Genomic DNA, 25484 nt, shown 5'->3' on the forward strand with positions numbered 1-25484 from the left:
ATGAATTTCATGACTAGGAATGCATCTCTTGGTCACAGATACTGTACCTAAAATAAAGGTACGGGTGTGGATCAGAAAACCAGTCAGTATTTGGTGTGACCACCATTTGCCTCATGCAGCGTGACACATCTCCTTTGTATAGAGTTGATCAGGCTGTTGATTGTGGCCTGTGGAATGCTGCTGGTGTCGCTGGATATTGGCAGGAACTGGAACACTCTGTCATACATGTTGATCCAGAGCATCCCAAACATGCTCAATGGGTGGCATGTCTGGTTAGTATGCAGGCCATGGAAGAACTGGGACATTTCAGCTTCCAGAATTTGTGTACAGATCCTTGCGACATGGGGCCTTGCATTATCATGCTGAAACATGACTTGACGGCGGCAGATGAATGTCAGAACCTCGTCATAGTATCTCTGTGCATTCAAATTGCCACCGGTGAAATGCAATAATATTGTGTTCGTTGTCCGTAGCTTCTGCCTGAACACACCATAACCCATTGTTTTGTGTGATAATACTGCACATTTTAGAGTAGCCTTTTATTGTCACCAGCATAAGGTGCACCTGTGTAATGATCATGCTGTCAGGTGGATGGATTATATTAGCAAAGGAGAAAAGCTCACTAACAAATTTGAGCACTACATTTGAGTGAAATACGTTTTTTTTTTTGCATATGAAAAATGTCTGTGATATTTATTTTTCATTAAACATGGGACAAAGAGTTTACATGTTGCATTTATATTTTGTTCTTTATGGGTTCCTAGAGGAAGAAGAGCTACGATTAACTCTCACACACGTTCATTGCCAGAAGTCACAAGTGCTGACAGGGGAAATATTACAACCAATTCACTGACAGAAATTGTCAACGCAGGTGATTAGGCTGGCAGGTTAGGATGGTGTCAGGCTCAGTTGAGCTGATGCAAAAGTTGGGGTTTGAACAAATGCATTTTGGCCACAATGTTCTCAGCACCCTGACGCTCTTGACAATGAACATGCATTATGGTCTTTTAATTAAGAAGGGTTAGTGGTGACTTCCAGGTTATTCATCTTCATTCCAGGTAGCAAATGCTGCAGCAGTGCCTTTACCACAAGGCATGGAACCTTATATTCTGCATTAAATATTTCGTTTTGGAACTGCATAACGTTAATATACGGTGGCCCCGAAAGGAAAGGTATTAATTTATAATACATTAATATGTCCCTCTCTGTGTTTTCAAACATTGCCGCACATGGGTGATGTGCACAATTTGGATGCAGAACATGGCGGAGTTCTCATATACCGTCAGCAAAAAAAGCCTCATTTTACATGGTGCTTTTGAGTGCATTTCACACTACTTTTGGATTATAATTGGATTTTAAGGCTTTCATGAATGTCCTGCTTAATATAATGTTTGTGTTATTGTCACAACACAGTATTATACTTAAAAAAAACACTTCAACTTCAACCAGTAAAATGGCTCTTTGACCTGCTTTTCTACAAGCCATGTCAATGAGTGTTAGCATTCTAGCTAACAACTGCTGCATCCAAAATAGGTATTGTCCAAAGATCACAACCAAATAAATGTATAATCTTAAGGCCAAATGTAACCATCGATGGCCACCAGATTAATCGCCAGCTTGTCTCTCGTTAAACCATCAATGCATGCTGATTTCTATTGCAACCATTATTGGCCCCCAATTTACCTTTCCCCGAAGCTGATGTTTGGGTTAACCCTTAGATTATAATTTTTTTAAATTAAGGACTATGTGATTTCGCTCTCGTGGATATTATCCTCGGAACAATTTAATCTTGAAATAAAGTATTTAATTTCCTCGTTTACCAAGGCAAATCTACTATGGCAATGTAGCCTACCCTACACATGGGTGTGTGATTACTTTTTCATTTCCAATTTAGCTAATTGACGAATGTCTTAATAAAATATGGCAATTTCTTATCAAGAGGGGTAAAGGAAATACTCGTGAATTGTTACACATTTGACATTTGAATCTAAATTGTGATTGGTTGTATTTTTTTATTACATTTTATTGTATTATAATAGATGTATTTAAAGTTGCACAAATTATATTATAATTACTTTTGTTTCCTCAAAATTGAACCTTTATATATTTTTTTACGGGGCTACAGTAATAATAGCCTAGGCCTACTGTGGCATAACAGTAATAGCCTAGGCCTACTGTGGCATATTCAGGGACGAATTACAGAACGGGACCTTCAAGCAGCCCCCAACATATTTAGCATTTTGGGGGTTGTGGGTTGAAACCCTCCAGATAGCATACGATAGCATAATGTGTAGAGTTGCAAGAAATGTGCTTCAAAACTTCAATATTCTCTCTGGCTAAATATATAGAATATATGAGGAAATTACCTTGAAATCTGCAATGTTGCAATTGTATTATACATTTTATTCAATTCTACCCATTTTTCCATGGGATGGAGAGAAATCTTAACCGTATTAAATCTCATTTCCTGCAATCCTACACATTTTTCCATGACTTAAGCTATGTTAATATAATAGCTGAGTGAGAGTGACTAACAAAATCAGTGTGGGCCCCCTGAAGATCGGCGCTCCGGTGCTCCCAAATGCAATAGTCCGGCCCTGGAAATATTGTACTTTATTGTACTTATTATGGTAGGGAGAGTAATTTATTGTTATTTGGTTATCTTAAATCAATGAAACAGATGCAAAGTGCTTGGTTAAAATTATATTTAAATTGTCTATCACACATGTTGCTGCAATCCACATTACTTTCATTTACAATGTGGCAATTAATTAGCAGTCAGTCTTCAATAACTTTATTTTCATTGTAGGCGTTAAACATGTTAACTAAATCTTCATAATTGACATTTGCAGTCAAATCGTTTTATTTCAGTTGTAATATGTGATATGTTTCCATGTATCTTTTTCCTATTTAGATATTCTTGTTCCTGACGTTACTTCATTGGGGTGGGAGTAGTGAACACAGACAATAACCATTTCCACTGTCTAGTATCAAGCTGGCTTGACACTAACAATGACAGATCAGCTGGTCTGTATAGTTTATTCTGCTTATTGCAACCATGATTAAGCTCAGAGCTCTGTCTGATCTCTTGTTAGTAGCGTGTTAAGAAATCACAATTTCGCAGCCCATCAAAATTCCCAGGGCAGTGTGAAAAAAGTCAGATTTGGCTTAACGATGGGATCCAATGGATAAATGATCAAATAGCAGGACAGCTTTTGTCCTTGAACTCTTAATGGGGTACGTGTAGTACTGGGAGTCAAGGCTGATTTTACAAGTCGTCCTCATTGTTTTTTTTGTCTCCCTGCCTTTAAACTCATTATATCGTCCACTACTTTTGACCAGAACCCTATCACTACACAGGGAATAGAATGCAATTTGGGACACAGAATAAAGAATTAATATTAGCCTCACTCCTCTTTCTCATCATGTCTCATTAACAACTCAGGCACTCCTTCCTCATAATCACCTTCCTGTGTGCTGTTCCCCTCAAGCCTGTGTGGATGGACTCATTATTAGGCCCAAGAGCAACAGACAGGTGCCAACGTATATCACTAAGGTCACACTGTTTTACAGGGGACAGGAAAGGATTGTGTTAGGGAGAAAAAATACGAATGAAATTCATTACATTTGGGGTTTTGGATTATGCCAATATGCTTGGTTTTTGAGATGGTCAAAAAGTGCAGTATTTCATTGGTACGGGGTAAATTATTGTGACCCTGGAGGCACAGAATAATCCAATGGTTTGACTACACAGAGGTGCCTGGGAAGAACAGGGGACCAGTGTGTGTGAATGGTGGGGGGGGGGATTTCCTATCTCCAGCAGAAAGGACAATACATTGGTTGGTTCCCATTCCTGCTCAATTTGGCATGCCTTCTCAATACGCATTCACACATCAACTATACTCTTGAGTTGGGCTAGGGGATGGAACAACTGAGCTTGTGGTCATGTGTGAGTGTGTATGTATGTGTGTGTGTATGTGTGTGTATGTGTGGGGGTGGGAGCGGTCTATTGGTGGCAGGGGAGAGAGGGGTAGAGGTGTTTGTGTGAAGGGGTGTGGTGGGGTGTGTTCGTGTATGCATCCCACATTGTGTATGCATCACACATTATTGTTTTGCCATTAGGTTTTATGGGTATTATGACTCATTAGATGAAACTTCCTCTAAGATTTTTGGAAGGGACTATCTGTTTTTAAATGTAGCGAATCTTTTAAGCAATACGTTTGTATGGTCTAATAGCAGTAAGGCCCCAAAATGTTTTTCCCAAAAATATATATATAAAAAACAAAATCAAGTGGTCTTAAAATTCTAAATAAAATAGCTAAATTATCCTTGGTATGACCTTCTTAAAACAATTTAATAGCTAAGTAGAAAATAAGGAATATAATACATATAGTTTACTATTACTGAAACCGGACCCCGGTCGTAAATATAAAGATTCAGTTCACCCAGAAAAACTGGAGACCCCTTACACTTCAGTGTTGTGATGCCAAAATTCAAGCAAATGCATAGCCCATAGAATATATATATTTCTTACATAGACGGTACATAGGATATAATATAAGACAAGTCCTGGAAACAATATAAAACTATGATGTTCATAGCTGATTTTGAAAAGGCATTTTGATAAAGAACGATTAGAATGTTTATATACACGGCTGGATTATTTAAATTTTGAAGAATCTCATATACATATGGGTTAAAGTTATGTATTGTAACCCCAGGTGTAAAATAGTAAATAATGGATGTCAAGAGGAGTGAAACAGGGTTGTCCAGAATAGGCATATCTATGTATTACAGCCATCAAAAATAACTATTTACCCCCCCAAAGTCAAAACTTTGTAGAGCCACCTTTTGCAGCAATTACAGCTGCAAGTCTGTTGGGGTATGTCTTCTTGAAGCATGTGGGAACAGCAGACTGGGATAGAGATTGATTGAATATGTCCGTAAACACACCGCACATCGAGCCACTGGGATTTCTGCCCATTCCTCAAGGCAAAACTGCTCCAGCTCCTTCAAGTTGGATGGGTTCCGCTGGTGTACGGCAATCTTTAAGTCACACCACAGATTCTCAATTGTATTGAGGTCTGGGCTTTGACTAGGCCATTCCAAGACATTTAAATGTTTCCCCTTAAACCACTTGAGTGTTGCTTTAGCAGCATGCTTAGGGCCTCTCCTTCACTGCAGCCGAGGTGAGTAAAACATTTAAACGTGTTAACCCTCGCAAGGCTGCAGGCCCAGACGTCATCCCCAGCGTGCCCTCAGAGCATGTGCAGACCAGCTGGCTGGTGTGTTTACGGACATATTCAATCAATCTCTATCCCAGTCTGCTGTTCCCACATGCTTCAAGAGGGCCACCATTGTTCCTGTTCCCAAGAAAGCTAAGGTAACTGAGCTAAACGACTACCGCCCAGTAGCACCATAGCACTCACTTCCGTCATCATGAAGTGCTTTGAGAGACGAGTCAAGGACCATATCACCTCCACCCTACCTGACACCCTAGACCCACTCCAATTTGCTTACCGCCCAAATAGGTCCACAGACGATGCAATCTCAACCATACTGCACACTGCCCTAACCCATCTGGACAAGAGGAATACCTATGTGAGAATGCTGTTCATCGACTACAGCTCGGCATTTAACACCCATAGTACCCTCCAAGCTCGTCTCGAGCCTGGGTCAACCCTGATCTGTACCTTTAACTCTGTCCCTGACCTGTTTGGAGAGCTCCTTGGTCTTCATGGTGCCGCTTTTGGTGGTGCCCCTTGCTTAGTGGTGTTGCAGACTCTGGGGCCTTTCGACCCCGCCCTGTGCAACTGGGTACTGGACTTCCTGACGGGCCGCATGTAGAATGTATAAACCCCAGGTGGTGAGGGTAGGCAACAATATCCACAACTTCTGACAGTGTCCGTAACAATTTGGTTTTGAACACTGATTGAAATGTTGTTCTTTGCGTTTGGATCCACACTCTACTTACCAGATCATAAGCTTACCTGTGATCGATCTCTGTTGCCCTCGCTCTCTAACGTGCTCTCTCTCTCTCTCTTTCCAACCAGATATAGAAGCCTGAAAAACAGTGATAACTGGGGGGGAAAGAACAGGCCATGGCTGAGAGGATGATTGCTTCTCAAAGTGGTAAGTACCAAGCATTCACAATGTCTGATCATCTGTTTTCGTCTCAACTGTTTGGCTTCGATTGTGGTTGATTTCGTTCCCATGTCAGTTCAGACTCCAGTGAATTTCTCTCTATATTTGGTAACAGATAGTTCCGATTAACTTATCAAGGAGGTCTTTGATGCATAGCGTGAGCTATTTTGAGTTTGGAGAGGAGAAAGGTGTTAGGTGGTTGTATTGAAACATACCAAGCAATCAGCAGGTAATTCATTACCCTATGGGTGTTTTCCTAAACCGTGGTCCCGTTGTGAGGGGGGGGGGATGAAGTCAATGCGATTGAATTGAAAAGAGTAGGGAGTCATGAATCCAATTGATGGTTAGCTGTATAGAAGCCAGGAGGAATTTAAGGGCTGAATTAGATCTATGGTACAGCATAACATCTTATAAGATGAGGCAATGACATTACACAATGTAATATTCTTTATTGGCTATATACTGCGTGTTCCACATATTCCCATGATACAACCCACCAAGGGATGATTAGAGATGGCTGTTTCTCTTATATATCCTCTTTGACTGCTGAAACACACTATTATGGTTTGGGAAATGCGATAAACACCAATTCTTCACATTTGCATTTTCACTGCTTAAATGTGATCGAATGTTTGTAACCTGTATATTTAACATATATACGTACATCTAAACTCGGCAAAAAAAGAAACGTTCCTTTTTCAGGACCCTGTCTTTCAAAGATAATTCATAAAAATCCAAATAACTTCACAGATCTTCATTGTAAAGGGTTCTAACACTGTTTCCCATGCTTGTTCAATGAACCATAAATAATTCATGAACACGCACCTGTGGAACAGTCATTAAGACACTAACAGCTTACAGACGGTAGGCAATTAAGGTCACAGTTATGATAACTTTCTACTGACTCTGAAAAACACCAACTGAAAATGCCCAGGGTCCCTGCTCATCTGCGTGAACGTGCCTTAGGCATGCTGCAAGGAGGCATGAGGACTGCAGATGTGGCCAATAAATTGCAATGTCCGTACTGTGAGAAAACTAAGACAGCTCCACAGGGAGACAGGATGGACAGCTGACCGTCCTCGCAGTGGCAGACCATGTGTAACAACACCTGCACAGGATGGGTACATCCGAATATCACACCTGATGACAATGACAATGCCACCAAGCCATACTGCTCGTTTTGTGAGTGATTTCCTGCAAGAAAGGAATGTCAGTGTTCTGCAGAGCCCGAATCCCATTGAGCAAGTCTGGGACCTGAGGGCTAGGGCCATTCCCCCCAGAAATGTCTGGGAACTTGCAGGTGCCTTGGTGTAAGAGTGGGGTAACATATCACAGCAAGAACTGGGAAATCTGGTGTAGTCCATGAGGAGGAGATCTACTGCAGTACTTAATGGAGCTGGTGGTCACACCAGATACAAACTGCTACTTTTAATTTTGACCCCCCTATGTTCAGGGTTCAGGGACACATTATTCCATTTATGTTAGTCACATGTCTGTGGAACCTGTTCAGTTTGTCTCAGTTGTTGAATCTGTTCACACAAATATGTACACATGTTAAGTTTGCTGAAAATAAATGCAGTTGACAGTGAGCGGATGTTTCAGTTGTTGTTGAGTTTAGCCTTACGCTATAGTGTTTTGCATTCATTGGGCGCTATAATCTATAGATTTCACATGACTGGGGATAGGCCCACCCACTTGGGAGCCAGCCCATCCAATCAGAATTATTTTTTCCACCCCAAAAGGGCTTTTTTACAGACAGAAATGCTCCTCAGTTTCGTAAACTGTCCAGGTGGTTGGTCTCAGACGATACCACAGGTGAAGGTCGTGGGCTGGCATAGTTACATGTTGTCTGCCGTTGTGAGGCCGGTTGGACGTACTGCTAAATTCTCTAGAACAATGTTGGAGGCGGTTTATGGTAGAGAAATTACAATTAAATTATCTTTATAATTGCCTTTTATTGTACCCAGCACAAGACACACTGTGAAATGGAGAAATATTTTTGTTTAATATATATGCTTTTTTTATGTTGATGTCACAAATCTACCATTTGTATGGTTGTCATTATTACATGTAATTATTTGTCACATTTGACTGTATAAAACCTAGCAGAGGCAGATGGATAAAATGTGATTTGTTTGTCTCTCTGAAATAAAACCAACTAGGTTTCAAACAAATGCAGTACATTCAGAAGTAATCATACCCTGACTTATTCCACATTCTGTGTTGTTACAGCCTGTATTCAGTAGATCAGTTTTCTCACCCATAATGTGAAAACATCTATTGACATTTATTGAAAATGAAATACAGAAATATTTCAATTACATAAGCATTCACACTCCTGAGTCAATACATGTTAAAATCACATTTGGCAGCGATTCCAGCTTTGAGTCTTTCTGAATAAGTCTATAGGAGCTTTGCACACCTGGATTGTACAGTATTTGCCCATAATTATTTACAAAATTCATCAAGCTCTGTCAAATTGGTAGATTTTTTAAAGTCAAAACTGTAACTCAACCAGATTACATTCACAGTCTTCTTGGTAAGAAATTCCAGTTTAGATTTGGCCATGGCTATTAGGTTATTGTCTTGCTGAAAGGTGAATTTGTCTCCCAGTGTCTGTTGGAAAGCAGACAGGTTTTCCTCTAGGATTTTGTCTGTGCTTGGCTCCATTCCGTTTAATTTTTGTAGACTGTAAAACTCAGTCCTTAAATATTGCATACCCATAACATGATGCAGCCAACACTATGCTTGAAAATATGGAGAGTGTTGTACTGGATGATGTGTTGTACTGGATTTGCCACAAACATAAAAATACGATAAAAAGTGAATTGCTTAGCCACTTTTTTTGCAGTATTATTTAAGTGCCTTGTTGCAAGCAGGATGCATGTTTTGGAATATTTGTATTCTGTACAGGCTTCCTTCTTTTCTCTGTCAATTATGTTAGTATAGCATCCTCAGTTTTCTCTGATCATAGTTATTAAACTGTGTTAAAGTCAACATTGGCCTCACAGTGAAATCCCTGAGTTGTTTTCTTCTTATCTGGCAACTAAGTTAGGAAGGACACCTGTATCTTTGTGGTTAATGGGTGTATTGATACACCAGCTAAAGTGTAATTAATAACTTCACCATGCTCAAAGGTCAATGTCAAAGGGTCAATATCTGCTTTTAAGGCATTGGAAAACCTCCCTGGTCTTGAATCTGTGTTTGACATTCAGCCCTCGACTGATGGATCTTAAAGATAATTGTGTGTGTGGGGTACAGAGCTGAGGTAGTCACTCCAAAGTCTACCTGAAAATGGCTAAAACTCTAACGAATGTCTTCTTCGTTTGAGGAGGAGTAGGAAGGATCGGACCAATATGCAGCGTGGTAAGTGTCCATGTTAATTTATTAGACTGAACACACAAAACAAATAACAAATTGAATGAAAGAAATGGAAAAGTTCTGTCAGGTACAAATCAGAAAGCAACTACCCACAAATCATAATGGGAACACAGGCTACCTGAGTATGGTTCTCAATCAGAGACAACGATTGACAGCTGCCTCTGATTGGGAACCATACCAGGCCAACAGCAGAAATACAAAACATAGAACAAAAACATAGAATGCCCATCCCAACTCACGCCCTAACCAAACTAAAACATACACATAAAAAAGGAACTACGGTCAGGACGTGACAAAAACGCAACACATTTTTTTTTTTAATGGCCTAGTCAATATCCCGACCTAATCCCAATTAAGATGTTGTGGTAACGTAGGACTTGAAAAGAGCAGTTCATGCTTGAAAACCCAGAGTGTAAGAGGCCAATTACTTTTTCACCCAGGGGAATTGGGTGTTGCAGAACTTTGTCAATTAAATAAATAAAATAGGTATACTTTTTTTTCACTCAGTTTTCTTTTATCTAATATTAGGTTTTGGTTGAAGATCTGCTAACATTCAGCATAAACCATGAGCAAAAATAGAGAAAATCAAAAGGGGGAAAATATTTCTTCAAGGCATTGTATGGCGTTTTGGAATTAAACTATATTTGCTCTTATTAAAGGACATGTACACCAACTGGATTTAAAGAACAAACTGAGGTGGATCTGACACTTATCTGAGGCATAACAGTAGTCCATTAACTGCTTCTTGTGATATAAAATGTAATTATAATGCCATTCAAAACAGATTGAAGGAATTGAGGTTATAGTTCAAACAGTATGGAGTCGTCAATAGAGGTCATCTGTCGATTACAGTTGAGGGTGAATGTTCTATAAATATCATGAGCTTCAAATGTCACCTTGAATATGGAATATACAGTTTTTATGTTTGTTCCCAAAGATTACTACATTTAGCCTTCCCTAAGGTTTTTTTTTAATCCTTGGTTAGTTTTGTATTTTAATTTCCAATATTTATCAAGCTCTTTACCCACAACTCCACAGCACTGTACCATAAGGGACTGGCCCTCCAAATCTAGGTGGCAAAAGGATTGGTTTATGTACACTGTGATTCACATTCACCAGCATGCATTGGGCCCTCATCAAACCATTTCTGAGTTATTAATAGTAAAGTGAGGAATCACATTTTTTGTGTGAATTATGAATATTCAAATAAAAAATGCTGTTGAAGGTTATTGATGAACTATATACTTTCAGCACAAAGTTAATTTTGGGATGTCTCACTGGATATTTTATCACCTTTGGCTGAGATGATGTCTGGTGGGAATTGTGTTAAGTGTTAATGCTATTATCTAGTTTTTAACAATGCATGCAAGCCCCTATTGCTGATCTTGCATTAATCAATGCCACTCAAGTCATCACTCTCATCCAAGCCATGTTCCAACGCAGCATGCTTGTTCAGCCTAACATGTTTGGGGAGGAGGATACCCAACTCTGTTAATCCATAACACTCATATTGACACAAGTTTTTATATAACAAGCCAAAACTCAGACAGACTTTCTCCCAGCCGCTCAACATGAAGGAATATAGAGATGCTGGGTCTTAATTGAAAAGCAAGCAGAGGTAACAGATCGTGTCCTTCCACAGTATCACTATAAAATGTTAATCTCTCCGTTCTCACAGGAAGACTCAGCAGGGTGTGGCGTACTCTTTTGAAACTCAATTGAGACGCTGTCTCGCCACAGATTTTATTGACGCAAACTTTGATGTGCCTATTTAAGCTCCACGCAAAACATCCAGTTGAAAATTAATTGTAAACAATGTATTAAACTAAATTGCTTCAAACTCTCCAGATTACTCTGATCAGTATAACAGGGACTGTGTCCCAAATGGCATCCTATTCCCTACACAGTGCACTACATTTCATCAAGTCCTATAGGGCTCTGGTCACAAGTATGGCACTTTATAGGGAATAGGGTGCCATTTGGGATGCTGCCCTGCTGTCTGGTGGGCACTTCATTCCATATGGCAGCAGGTAGCAGGTACCCTAATGGTTAGAGCTTTGGGCCAGTAACCGAAAGGTTGCTCGATCGAATCGCCGATCTGACACGGTAAACATCTGTTGTTCTGCCTCCGAACAAAACAGTTAACCCAATGTTCCTAGATCATCATTGTAAATAACTTAACTTAACTGACTTGCCTGGTTAAAAAAAAATATGAGAATCAATACATGTGTTCATTTGCTTAATCATTGATGGAATTTTTGCCACCTGCGTGTTGGCAACAGGCAAGTGGGTACACAGTATTGATATTGTGCATATTGATGTTTTTTGGCTCAGTTCTCCAACAGTGCTGTTGGGTTGTGCAGTATCACAACAAGAAAATATACACTGAGTGTACAATACATTAAGAACACCCGATCTTTCCATGACAGACTGACCAAGGGAATCTAGTTGAAAGCTATGATCCCTTATTGATGTCACTTGTTAAATCCACTTCATTCAGTGTAGAGGAAGAGGAGGAGACTGGTTAAAGAAGGAATTTTAAGCCTTGGGGCAATTCAGGGCAATGGATTGTGTATGTGTGCATTTAGAGGGTGAATGGGCAAGACAAAATATTTAAAGGACTTCCAGCCAACTTGACACAACTGTGGGAAGAATTGGAGTCAACATGGGCCAGCATCCCTGTGGAATGCTTAAAAATCCTTCTTTAACCTGTCTCCTCCCCTTCGTCTACCCCTTTAGAGTCCATGTCCCAACGAATTGAGGCTTTTCTGAGGGCAAAGGGGGGGGGGGATGTAACTCAATATTAGGAAGGTGTTTTGTTGTACACTCAGAGCATATCTTTGCAATTAGATTTGAATTACCTAGTTATTTTAATACCACAAAGAAAAGTAAAGTATTATTTGATGCGAATCAATATAATTAGGTATATTAGAAGTGGAAATGCAAAATAAGTATTAGTAGGACGAAGAGGAGGAGCAGTAGAACATTTCAAATGACAAAAGTGCTTTCTCACTATCTGCTATCCCATTATCAATTAATTCTTAAAATACCACACATGTTCAAGGTGATTTTGAGTGTTCTGGTTGATAAGCTCTGTTTGAGCATATATCAAGGAATTATTAGTTTACCTACTGTGTATATGTATTGTTCCCTCTAGCAACGGGCAGGCCTACGTATTAAATCAATATTTTCCTCAGCACATGTCAAGGTTACTACTTTTCTCGTCGGGCCATTGAAGATAAAAACGGTTTCCACATATCACATGATCGAATAAAAGCTTGAAGTACTAATGCCCTCATTACCTCCTCTCTGTGAATATTCAATCTGTCACATATCTCATGCACTTGCACCCATTGTTAATGTTATTGTTGGTGGCCCACTATTACAGAATGTGATTTTAAGACCCTAGCCAACTCGCACATCCACTAGGGCAGATAACAGGTTTTGACTGACATTCTAGTGACTCGACTTGGCTAGGGCTCATACCATGTATTGATCTGGAGGAGTGGTGGGCGTTGAGGGGGTGGCCCACAGGAACCAGCATGACTGCAGCACAAATTAGATTGGTATGACCTTACCCTTTCTCCCCCACTTGCCTGCTCCCCTTCCTTCCTCCCAACCGCCCAGCCCATCTTCTCAGCTAGATAGCTGTGTAATAGGCTGCATTTCAAAACATCCCTGAATACCAGGGCGACTTCCTCACCTGTCACACTCCATCCCGGCGATGCAGGTAGAATGTGACAGAGCTGATAATTAGAACGAAGGAGGATACATCAATATATCAAGAGGGATTTCACAGCCTGCCTCTAATAATACAATGCCATATAACAAGGCATGCAATACTTCCCCCATCACAACATTGAGAAATATTTGGGTATGTTTGAGTTTCCCCTTAGTGTTGGAATTCAATGGTGCTGCTTTTGCAACCCACTATCACAAATTGTAAAATAGACTTAAATTACTTATGTTTTCCAGTGCATTTCAATCATAGAAAAAGGCAGTAGGTTACTTAACCCCTAGCCATGTACTTCACGTTAGCCGCCTAGCTAACATAGAGTACTTAATTGTCTTAAAATACAGTTCAATTTATTTTTGGCACCATCAAATTGGAATTCGTTATGAAGAAAATTGTTTAATAGACACAAATACGTTATGAAGAAGAAAATCATGTGGTGGACACGAAAATATTGACTTTGATAATCGTGTGGTGAACATTTAAAAAAAACAATTCAGTTGTGTCGATTTCACAATAATATGTGATATTGTGTTGACTATTGTGGCTGATTCCCAGCTGTGATGTGGATTTGACTACATACAGTAGATTTACTATGATCCATTATGTGCCTGATAATGTGCAACTTAAATGTGCACATTATAGTATGCAGCCACCAGTGTGTAAGTAATTACACAATAATTTCCCACTAACCTATTTTTCATTACATAAGACAGAGAAACACATGAAAAAAATAGTTTTTCAGCAACTGTTGAACATCATTTCTAATTCAGCACCACACTTCCAGGTGTTGAAGACCGTCAGCCTCCTCTGAAGAGGCAGGGTCTCAAACAGCCGAGGGAGCCTTAGCTACTGCATTCTGTCTTTCAAGGAGTGCCCATAGAGTCGAGGCTGTGGAGGCAATGGAGGCAGGCCTGCTGGCGACTGATAGTGGACAGAAATAAAGAAGCAAGGAATTCATTGCGGCTGGGGTTATGATGATGCATTATGGGCATGGAAATAGATGTTTCCGTTTTCTTTGCTTTTTCTAGCCCAAGCTATTTGGCAGTGCCTGCTTCCTCTGGGCACTAAAGGCACATTTAATTCAATGAAGGTTTCTAGGAAGATGGAGCATGGGGATACAGTATGAATAGAGCGAAATACAGGCTGTTTGACCCTAAAAATGCGCCATATTTCTATTTTCAAGTCTACGAGTACGGTAATGATAGTTTCTGAACTATTCAGAAATTATAGTTGAATAGACTCTCAAACGATGGGTATGTTTCTCCTTTGTGTGTGTGTCCACTACAAGACGTATCCTCAATACAATGGCATGGAGTACACTCTGAAATCTCAAGGCAAACCCAGTGGGCAAACTGGTTGCAATGATGCTATAAGGACGTCTTTAATCAATGGGTATGACACACATTGAAAATCAAGTCATTGATAGGTAGATTTTCATTCCCAGTGGTGGTAATGACATCCTTGTGGCATCATTGCAACCAGTTTTGCCTGCTGGGCTTGCTTTGAGAATATGTATTCAAGGCAAAATAAGTCACATCCGATGATTGGCATTCCTATTGACTATTATTGTAGATGATACATCAATATGCCTCATCATTCTTTGCAATATGCTCACGTCTCCCCAAGTATAATGATTCAATGTGATTGTTCTCAACAGTCAGTCTTCTCCCAAACATCAGGATTATAGTCCAACCTTTACGAATTATGCTAAGAAATGTTTTGATTTGATTTATATGATTGTCACTGTAAGTAAGCATCCATTGTTCATCTTTTAATGGCTATGAGATGTAAAATGTGAGTTGAAGTCATTTGATGTTATTTAGATCGTTGGATGATGAAGAGAGGTAGGATCTGTGGAAAACAGCAATGAATAACTCAGTGTGCGAAATTCAATTTGTGTTGATTGCTTTGACTTGACCGACTTGTGTGTTTTACTCATAGAAGTTCCCTTCAAAGAGGGGCATGGCCTCTGCTTTAAACAAATCACACTTCTGCATCTCGCCAATTAACACAACTGTGGAATGTGTATATTGTAAGTATTTAAGTGTAAGCAAGGCAATTTGCATTACTGTACAGGGAGTCTTGCTAAAAATAAGGATAGAGTTAAGGTTCTTGCCTCACCATCACCTTTAGAAAGCCTCTCAAAATTCAACAAAACATACTTTAATGAGGGAACTTATCCACAAATTGAATAACCAAATATCCAGTACCAAGTCAGCTAAATGCCTACAATTCTCTACCCTGGAAATGTTGATCTTCTCCTTCCACAATGGCTCTATAAGGAAAAAAAAAAATTCCACAATGATTAGGGAAATTGCCAGTCGTGATCAGAATTAGGGACGATAGCCTTCCTTCCTGCTGTTGACAGGTCCATTGCAAGAAGAGACAGTGAGAAACAGGAGGTACTGACTGAATAGATGTACTGTATATGAAAGTGATGGGAAGCAGCAATGACAACCTTCCCCGAGATCACATTAACATGCAGTCGCCCCGTCATCTCTGTTTTGCCTTAATTAAACCAGATGCGTCTCATTCAGACTCTGTCCCAAAGATGCACTCTGGAGGGAAACTTAAATGTCAGGCTTGATACAGCGAGCCTGCAATTAATGGTCGACTGGAATTAATGTAGTTGAAGGGGGTTTACTTATGGATGTGGTGTTCAGGTTGTCAAATCTGGCCCCCCGGAGCTTTGGAACAAAAGGGTAGCATTGATACTCCTGAAGGGGATTGTTGGATGGTGACAAGAGTTGTCTTGTTTTCAGCTGTGAGGAGAGGAGAGGTAAAAGGTGTTTTATCACATTAAATGTTTCTTAGGTGTCTCTTCTCATTAACTATGAGTTATTTTAACCCGGCTGGTTACAACAGAGCTCAGAAAAACCATGTGACATTCCCTGTGGTTTAGATGTCCATTCCCTTTGGTTGTTTATTTTAGATGTTGGTAAAGGAAATGCCAGGATTCTAATTAGGTATTAAAGGAGGGGGATGAAATGTCTTGACTGGCAAACTTTGAGCGGCTATCAGAACCTTTGTGTTAAAAAGTTAACTTGTTGAATTTCTTTCCTTCTTTGCAGCAATTCCACCATGAAGGCCTGATTCACACAGTCTTCTCTGAACAGTTGATGCTGAGGTGTGTCTGTTAGTTGAACTCTGTGAAACATTTATTTGGGCTGCAATCTGAGGTGCAGTTAACTCTAATGAACTCATCTTCTGCAGCAGAGGTAACTCTGGGTCTTCCTTTCATGTCGTGCTCCTCATGAGAGTCAATTTCCTCATAGCGCTTGACGGTTTTTGCGACTCCACTTGAAGAAACTTTTAAAGTTCTTGACTGACCTTCATGTCGTAAAGTAATGATGGACTGTAATTCCTCTTTGCTTATTTGAGCTGTTCTTGCCATAATATGGACTTGGTAGATCTTCCCCTCATCCTTCCGGTACTCTACCCGGCCTGCTCAGTAGAGACTGCTGCCCTATGTACATAGATAGTGTTGTAATGTAATGAGAGAATGCCAAGAGTGTGTAAAGCTGTCATCAAGGCAAAGGGTGGCTACTTTAAAGAATCTCCCATATAAAATATATTTTGATTTGTTTAACACTTTTTGGGTTACCACATGATTCCATATGTGTTATTTCATAGTTTTGATGTCTTCACTATCACTATGTTAGTGTTTCTAGCTCCAACCGTAATACAGAAGAAAAAAAACACACATAATCAAGAATAAAAAAATGAATATATAATTTATATAGGATTAGCAATGACTAGAATACAGTAGGTACCTATAAAGTGGGTGGAACAGTAAGTAAACATTATTAAAGTGACTAGTGTTCAATGACGCTATCTATGTACATAGGGCAGCAGTCCCTACACTGGAGGCAGGGTAGAGTACCAGGTGGATGAGGGAAGGAACTACAGTAATAATATACGTGGCACCACTTTTGGACATGGCAGTAGAGCACGTTTATGTTCACTCCACTTCAGCCTTTAATGTGCAGTGATACGCCTCTAACCCGTTGGATATTATGCACGGAGGCGCAGCCAACTGAGGCCCAAAACCCTCGCACGAAAAAAAGGGCTTGGATCAGCAGGTGTGACTGTAAAGGATAGCTCGGATTTGTCTGAGGAAAATGCAGGGTAAATAAATATTTCATGGAATATCTTAGCGGAGATGCAGCTGGAAAAGGACTGCAGGCGGATAGGGGAGTTAGGGGGATAGAGATCAGTTGGCGAGGCTATGTGCAACAGCGACCTTAGGGAATTACTCGATTTACTACTTCAATTTCGGGCCTCTCAAAGTAGCAGTGCTGATCTAGGATCAGTTCCCCCATCTTACTCATTAAGATTTAAAAAGGCACAACTGATCTTAAATCAGGTCCTATATCAGCAATCCTACTTTGGCACGCTTCGTGAATTTAGGCTCTGGGAATTCAAGTGAGCGGTATTTAACAGTCACTGATTGGAAGCATACCATATCATTGACATTACTAACCAGTAGGGGAAGAGCTCTTCCACACCTGCTCTCTTTCTTAAACTTTCATTAACTTTTTTTATTTTTTATTTATTTTGCAATTTGTTTTTTTGCCATTTACAGGTAATATATTGCCTACATGATAAGCCTACATGATATGTGTTCAATTGGGAGTGGAAATGTCTTGAGAGTGATGGCGGCACATTGAGGAGTGGACACACACACAGGTTATCAGGGTCATTACCTTTAAGAGATGGAGAGGAACAGACCGGAGGAAGGTCATTATTAGTTGTTGGGAGTGATGATTAAGGTGTACTCTCCAATAAAAATAACAGTGGACAGATAATAAACCATCTTTAGTTGTGCTGATTAGAATGTAGGTGCTTGCATTGAATAATGTTCCGATATATTTCTGCCTTTTTCAAATATCTTTAGAAATAACTTGTGAAGTAGCCTATATTTGGAATGTGTCCAGGTCACAGTTGAACTTTCCCACCCACCACAGTCACTTGTTTAACCATGATTGCAATAGTATGACTGATGGGCCTGTATGTCCATTCATGGTGTGAAGCCACTGAACTGGCCAAACAATGCATAACATTGCCCTATGGGTTGGGCGGGATATGTTGTGGAGATTGTGAACCGAGGATAGAAAATGTATCTTCGGTCTTACTAGATGTGAGACATAATTAGCTTTTCCTCATGACCTACAGTCCTTTACTGTCCTGTACGAAAATATACTGAAAATGTTTGTTATTCTTTTTTTTAAGTATTATTATAACTGTCACATACACCGGATAAGTGCTTGTTCACTTTATGACTGACCGTTTACTTATTTGGGAGCTATGTATCATTGTTGTGGCCCAGAATATTGCTCTGGCACATTGCTGTGGCCCAAAAATTCTCAAGTCGTGTATCGTGTCATCAACAGGTTTTGGCAGCATTGACGTGGTTTCCCTTTGAGGAAAAGAGACATCTATCATTGTCAAATGCGGTGGAAAAGATTGTACCACAAGATTGCATTCCGTTCTGTTCTCTCTCGTTTCATTCAATGGATATGATAACGACTGAAAATGTACTGTCAGAATACAGAACATTGTCATCAAGCTGCTCATGCTCGCCTTACATTTATGTTAGACCGCTGGTTATATTGCTCATTGTCAAAGGAAGATGAGAGTTTTAAGTCATCTAATGAAATGCAACACTTAGGAGTGGGTATGTGAGCCAATATTGCGGTTTGTCTCTCATAATGGTATGTTCAACTCAGTGGGGAGAAGAAGTCCAGAGGGCTTGTTTATTTCAGTAAAGTCAGTCAAAGATATTCAGGAGAAAGGTGCAGAAAAATCAAGAAAAACAATGTCTAATGGCCTTGAGACAAATTATATGTTTTGAGATTCAGCACAGATCAGAGGAAATGGCTGGTGATACTGCCAAATTTTGGTTGATATAATGGAATTTGGAACTGACCGTCTGTGCATTTTTGTTTGAATGGATTATTAGATACTGTTTAAGGCACAATCTGGGATGTTTCTTGCTAAACGTATTGATTGTTTTTACAGTATAACATATAAATGTTTAATTAGTGCATGTAGTACATTGGTTACATTCCCCATCCCTCAACTTGAGACAAAACCAAACGTTTGATCTGTGCTGAAATGGGCTCAAACATCCACAGCTTTAGTCAACCACTCAATAGGTACCAGCAGCACTACGCATTGCTAACAGCGGTGACGTCCAGTCAGTGTAGGCAGTGCTTACCCCGTGATAATTTTTTTTTTTTTAAATGCTGTTATGAAAAGCCTAATAAAATATAATTACATTAAAAAATGGACATTATTTTTTTGTTATTGAATGTTTTTTCTCAATGATTATGGCGTTTTTTTTTATCCTCAAAATCTAAAAAGTGGCAGTGTTGAGAGTGAGCCTTGTGTTTGCGTTCACAAAGTGAAGAGAGTTCCTAATACTGACCTGCTGAAAAGGTAAGACATAGATAATATGTCTTGCTAGATATAAAGTGATATGTCGCGTTTGTTATGTGGTTGTAAATGCAGTATTTATTACTTATTTTGATTGTTTTCAAGCCACATTAACAGCTAGCTAGCGAGTGTTGCTAGCTTGTTAGCTAGTTGACTGTGCTATGCTTTGCTTTGCTTCATATGAAATGTCGCTTTGCTATAGTACTAAAAATCTATAACCATAGCTATATATCCTATACGTTGTGTTACATTTCTGATGTCTGTGATCTGAAAGTCACACATCCAATTAGCTAGCCGGTTACTTCACTTCACACTAGTGGCACGGAATAGCCATGAGCATTGGATGAACTTTAAATCCATTGTTAAAGGCTATGGAATTTGGGTTGCAAATTATTTGGATGAAATGTGTCAATGCTGTAAACTGGTCTTTTAGTGACACCAATCAATTGTAGCTGTGGACACTACATCGTCTACTATAGTTGAGCTGAGTTGCGCAGTGTGTCATTTTGTCGGCTGATTGCTATAAAATATGCTGCCATCGGAGGTTATTGCTTGTGTATCTTGGCTACATTGGTATTTACATGTGGTGAAAATTGTTTGTCAATTTCAGTTAATAACCTATGCTACCCTGGTTGTTTGAGCTATCTGTTGTATGGTGAATTTGGGCTTCATCAAGGTTTATTTGTGAGTAAATATGGCTTTGATAATAGCCAGTGCGTACCCAGCCACCAACCTCACCGCACAAAGCAAAAACATGTTTTTCTTGGTACAGTACATCGAGAGACATCAAGCTGTTGCTTTGTAACACGCACAATGTAACATTGTGGCTAGACATATTCTTGAACAATAGACTAATATTGACATGCCGTCCCTGTTAGGATCACAATTTCGCAGCCAGCCTACACTTGGCAATTGTTATGTATTTTTTCATTTTTTATATCACCTTTATTTAGCCAGGTAGGCTAGTTGAGAACAAGTTCTCATTTACAACTACAACCTGGCCAAGATAAAGCAAAGCAAACAACAACCCAGAGTTACACATGGAATAAACAAACATACAGTCAACAATACAATAGAAAAAGTCTATATACAGTGTGTGCAAATGAGGTAGGATAACGGAGGAAAGGCAATAAATAGGCCATAGTGGCGAAATAATTACAATATAGCAATTAAACACTGGAGTGATAGACGTGCAGAAGATGAGTGTACAAGTAGAGATACTGGGGTGCAAAGGAGCAAAATATATCAAATAGATAACAGTATGGGGATGAGGTAGTTGGATGGGCTAATTACAGGTGGGCTATGTACGGCGAAAGCATACCTTACGATTATTTGAGAACATCGCCCAGCGGACAAATCATTACCAACAGTAACCAGCCAAGTTGAAGAGTTACACAACTCAGAAATAGAGATAAAATGAATCCCTTATTTTGATGATCTTCATATGGTTGCACTTAGAAGACATTAATTTATTCAATAAATGTTCCTTTTGTTCGATAGTCTCTCTTTATATCCAAAAACCTCTGTTTTGTTTGTGCGTTTTCTTACATGATCCACAGGCTCAAACCAGTCAAAGTTCATAGAAACATGTCAAATTATTCTTATATTCAATCCTCAGGGTGTTTTTAGCCTAAATAATCTATAATATTTCAACCGGACAATAACGTTGTCAATATAAAAGGTAAACAGGAATGACACGCTCTCTGGTCGCGTGCATGAAAAAGCTCTGTGACACGGCAGGGTCCACTCATTCTGACTGGTCTTACTCCCTCATCTTTCAGAATACAAGCCTGAAACAATTTCCAAAGACTGTTGACATCGATTGGAAGGCATAGGAACTGCAATTTGAGTCCTAAGTCAATGGATACTGTAATGGCATTGAATAGAAAACTACAACCACGAAATAAATCCTACTTCCTGAATGGATTTCTTTTAGTTTTTTGCCTGCCAAATCAGTTCTGTTATACTCACAGACACTATTCAGTTTTGCATATCCCATCTTCTGGGCCTGAGTAGAAGGCAGTTTAATTTGGGCACGCTTTTCATCCAAAATTCCAAATGCTGCCCCTACCCTAGAGATTTAAACCTAGTGAGGGAGATATGAGTCCCCAGCTTCAGAGATTTTGCAGTTCATTCCAGTCATTGGCAGTAGAAAACTGGAAGGAAAGGCGACCAAAAGAGGAATTGGCTTTGGGGGTGACCAGTGAAATATACCTGCTGGAGCATGTGCTATGGGTGGGTGCTGCTATGGTGACCAGTGAGCTGATATGAGGCAAGGCTTTACCTAGCAAAGACTTTTAGATGATCTGGAGCCAGTGGATTTGGCAATGAATATGTAGCGAGGGCCAGCCAACGAGAGCATACAGGTCGCCATGATGGGTAATATATGGGGCTTTGGTGACAAAACGGATGGCACTGTGATAGACTGCATCAGAATGTTGAGTGTTGGAGACTATTATGGAGACTATTTTGTAAATTACATCGCCGAAGATTAGGAATGGGAGGAGAGTCAATTTTATGAGGGTGGTTGGCCGTATGAACGAAGGATGCTTTGTTGCGAAATAGGAAGTTGATTCTAGATCTAATTTTGGATTGGAGATGCTTAATGTGAGTCTGGAAGGAGAGTTTACAGTCTAGCCAGGCGCCTAGGTATTTGTAGTGGTCCACATATTCTAAGTCAGAACTGTCCAGAGTAGTGACGCGGGCAGGTGTGGGCAGCGATCGGTTGACGAGCATGCATTTAGTTTTACTTGCATTTAAGAACAGTTGGAGGCCACTGTAAGGAGAGTTGTATGGCATTAAATCTCGTCTGGAGGTTAATTAACACAGTGTCCAAAGAAGGGCCAGAAGTACAGAATGGTGTTGCCTGCGTAGAGGTGGATCAGAAAGTTACCAGCAGCAAGAGCGACATCATTGATGTATACAGAGAAAAGAGTCATCCCTAGGAACCGCTGGGAGGAGGTGCTCTTATTCTCCATGGACTTTACCGTATCCTAAAACTTTTTGGAGTTTGTGCTAGAGGATGCAAATTTCTGTTTGAAAAAGCTAGCCTTTGCTTTCATAACTGCCTGTGTATATTGGTACCTAACTTCCTTTAAAAGTTGCATATCGCGGGGGCTATTCGATTCTAATGCAGTATGCCACAGGATGTTTTTGTGCTGGTCAAGGGCAGTCTGGTCTGGAGTGAACCAGGAGCTATATCTGTTTCTGTTTTTTTTATTGAATGGGGCATGCTTATTTAAGATGGTGAGGAAAGCACTTTTAAAGAATAACCAGGCATCCTCTACTGACGGAATGAGGTCAATGTCCTTCCAGGATACCCGGACCAGGTCGATTAGAAAGGCCTGCTCGCTAAAGTGTTTTAGGGAGTGTTTGACAGTGATGAGGGGTGGTCGTAATGAGGCAGTGATCGCTGAGATCCTTGTTGAAGACAGCAGAGGTGTATTTGGAGGGCAGGTTGGTTAGGATAATATATATATATGAGGGTGCACATGTTTACGGATTTGGGGCTGTACCTGACAGGTTCATTGATAATTTGTGTTAGATTGAGGGCATCAAGCTTAGATTGTAGGATGGCCGGGGTGTTAAGCATGTCCCAGTTTAGGTCACCTAACAGCACGAGCTCTGAGGAAAGATGGGAGGCAATCAATTCACATATGGTGTCCAGGGCACAGCTGGGGGCAGAAGGTGGTCTATAGCAAGCGGCAACAGTAAGAGACTTGTTTCTGGATAGGTCGGTTTTTAATAATAATAATATATGCCATTTAGCGGACGCTTTTATCCAAAGCGACTTACAGTCATGTGTGCATACATTCTACGCATGGGTGGTCCCGGGAATTGAACCCACTACCCTGGCGTTACAAGCGCCATGCTCTACCAACTGAGCTACAGAAGGACCACAGAAATAAATAATCACAGAAATGCATAAACAAACAAACAGTGGCATTTGGAAAATGGGCAGTAAATAAGGAAGCTCGAGCATGCTGTGTGCAGAAGGGTGTGAGGAAAATGCCCATTTGTCAGTTTGGATAAGGTCACTGTGTATTTTGCAAATCCCATGAATTGAATGCATTGGGGAGGACGTTCACCAACAGTGCCTCCAAATAGAGGCATGGAATGTAAATACCCCCTGCTTGTTATCTTGTTGACCTCATAACGAATGGAACACACCAGGCGTAGTGTAATTGAGACGCTTTCGAGCCGCATAGGCTTCCCTACTACAGGTGTTGAGGGTGTTGGAGGTTAGAGTATGCCCTCCAGTCATGCTTCCTGGGAGTTTAAGGATTAGTCTGTCATTTTAATGTTGTAAAGAACATTACAATTCCCTAATCTATGGATTTCGCATGGCTGGAAATACAGATATATATCTGTTGGTCAAGGTAGGGGGTGTGGATGAGAAAACCAGTCAGTATCTGGTGTGACCACCATTTGCCTCATATACAGCACGACACATCTCCTTCGCATAGAGTTGTACAGGCTACTGATTGTGGCCTGTGAAATGTTGTCCCACTCATCTTCAATGGCTGTGCGAAGTTGCTGGATATTGGCAAGAACTGGATCACGCTGTCGTAAACGTCAAAGCAGGGGATCCCAAACATGTTCAATGGGTGACATGTCTGGTGAGTATGCAGGCCATGGATGAACTGGGACATTTTCATCTTCCAGGAATTGTGGACAGATACTTGCGACATAGGGCCGTGCTTATCATACATGACAATGGGCTAGCATGACAATAGCACAATAATGGGCCTCAGGATCTTGTCACGGTATCTCTGTGCATTCAAATTCCCATTGATAAAATGCAATTGTGTTAGTTGTCCGTAGCTTATGCCTGCCCATGCCATAACCCCACTGCCACCATGGGGCACACTATTCACAACGTCAGCAAATTGTTCACCCACACAACACCATACATGCTGCCTTCCATCTGACTGGTCAGTTGAAATCGGGATTCGTCAGTTGAAACCGCAAAGAAACACATTCTCCAGCATGCAGGTGGCTGTTGAAGGTGAGCATTGCCCATTGAAGTCGGTTACGACACTGAACTGCAGTCAGGTAAAGACCCTGGTGAGGACAGAGAACATGCAGAGGGGCTTCCCTGGGACGATTTCTGACAGTTTGTGCAGAAATTCTTTGGTTGTGCAGACCCAAACTTTCATCAGTTGTCCGGGTGGCTGGTCTCAGACAATCCCGCAGGTGAACAAGCCAGATTTGGAGGTCCTGGGCTGGCGTGGTTACATGTGGTTTGCGGTTGTGAGGCCGGTTGGACGCACTGCCAAAATTTCTAAATCAACATTGGAGGCGGTTTATGGTAGAGATATTAAAGTTAAATTATCTGGCAACAGCTCTGGTGGACATTCCTGGTGTCAGCATGCCAATTTCATGCACTCTCAAAACTTGAGACATATGTGTGACAAAATTGCACATTTAGAGTGACCTTTTATTGTCCCCAACACAAGGTGTACCTGTGTAATTATAATTATGTTTAATCAGCTTCTTGATATGCCACACCTGTCAGGTGGATGGATTCTCTTGGCAAAGGACATTTTCTCACCAACAGTGATGTAAAGACATTGTGCACAACATTTTAGAGAAATATGTTTTTTGTGTATATGGAATATTTCTGGGATCTTTTATTTCAGCTCATGAAACATGGGACCAACACTTTATGTTTATAATTTTGTTCAGTGAAGTTGAATTAATCATGGAATTTGGCCTTAACCCTCTCCCTGAGTGAGTTGTAGTAACAAAGTATGTATAGGCTAGTGGATTTGGTTATGTTTGT

The 25484-nt window shown here is 40.3% G+C and overlaps 1 protein-coding gene across 2 annotated transcripts in view; it reads left to right on the forward strand.

The window, feature by feature from the left end:
* Positions 1 to 25484, forward strand: part of LOC118363584 (leucine-rich repeat and immunoglobulin-like domain-containing nogo receptor-interacting protein 2) — a 357562-nt gene that overhangs the window by 191374 nt on the left and 140704 nt on the right. For both annotated transcript variants that reach the window (XM_035744577.2, XM_035744580.2), the window contains one exon: positions 6054 to 6132. The gene's annotated coding sequence lies outside the window, so the exon portion shown is untranslated. The remainder of the gene's footprint in view (positions 1 to 6053; positions 6133 to 25484) is intronic.

The sequence above is a fragment of the Oncorhynchus keta genome, chromosome 30 (genome assembly GCF_023373465.1).
Source record: "Oncorhynchus keta strain PuntledgeMale-10-30-2019 chromosome 30, Oket_V2, whole genome shotgun sequence".
NCBI classification, from domain to species: Eukaryota; Metazoa; Chordata; class Actinopteri; order Salmoniformes; family Salmonidae; genus Oncorhynchus; species Oncorhynchus keta.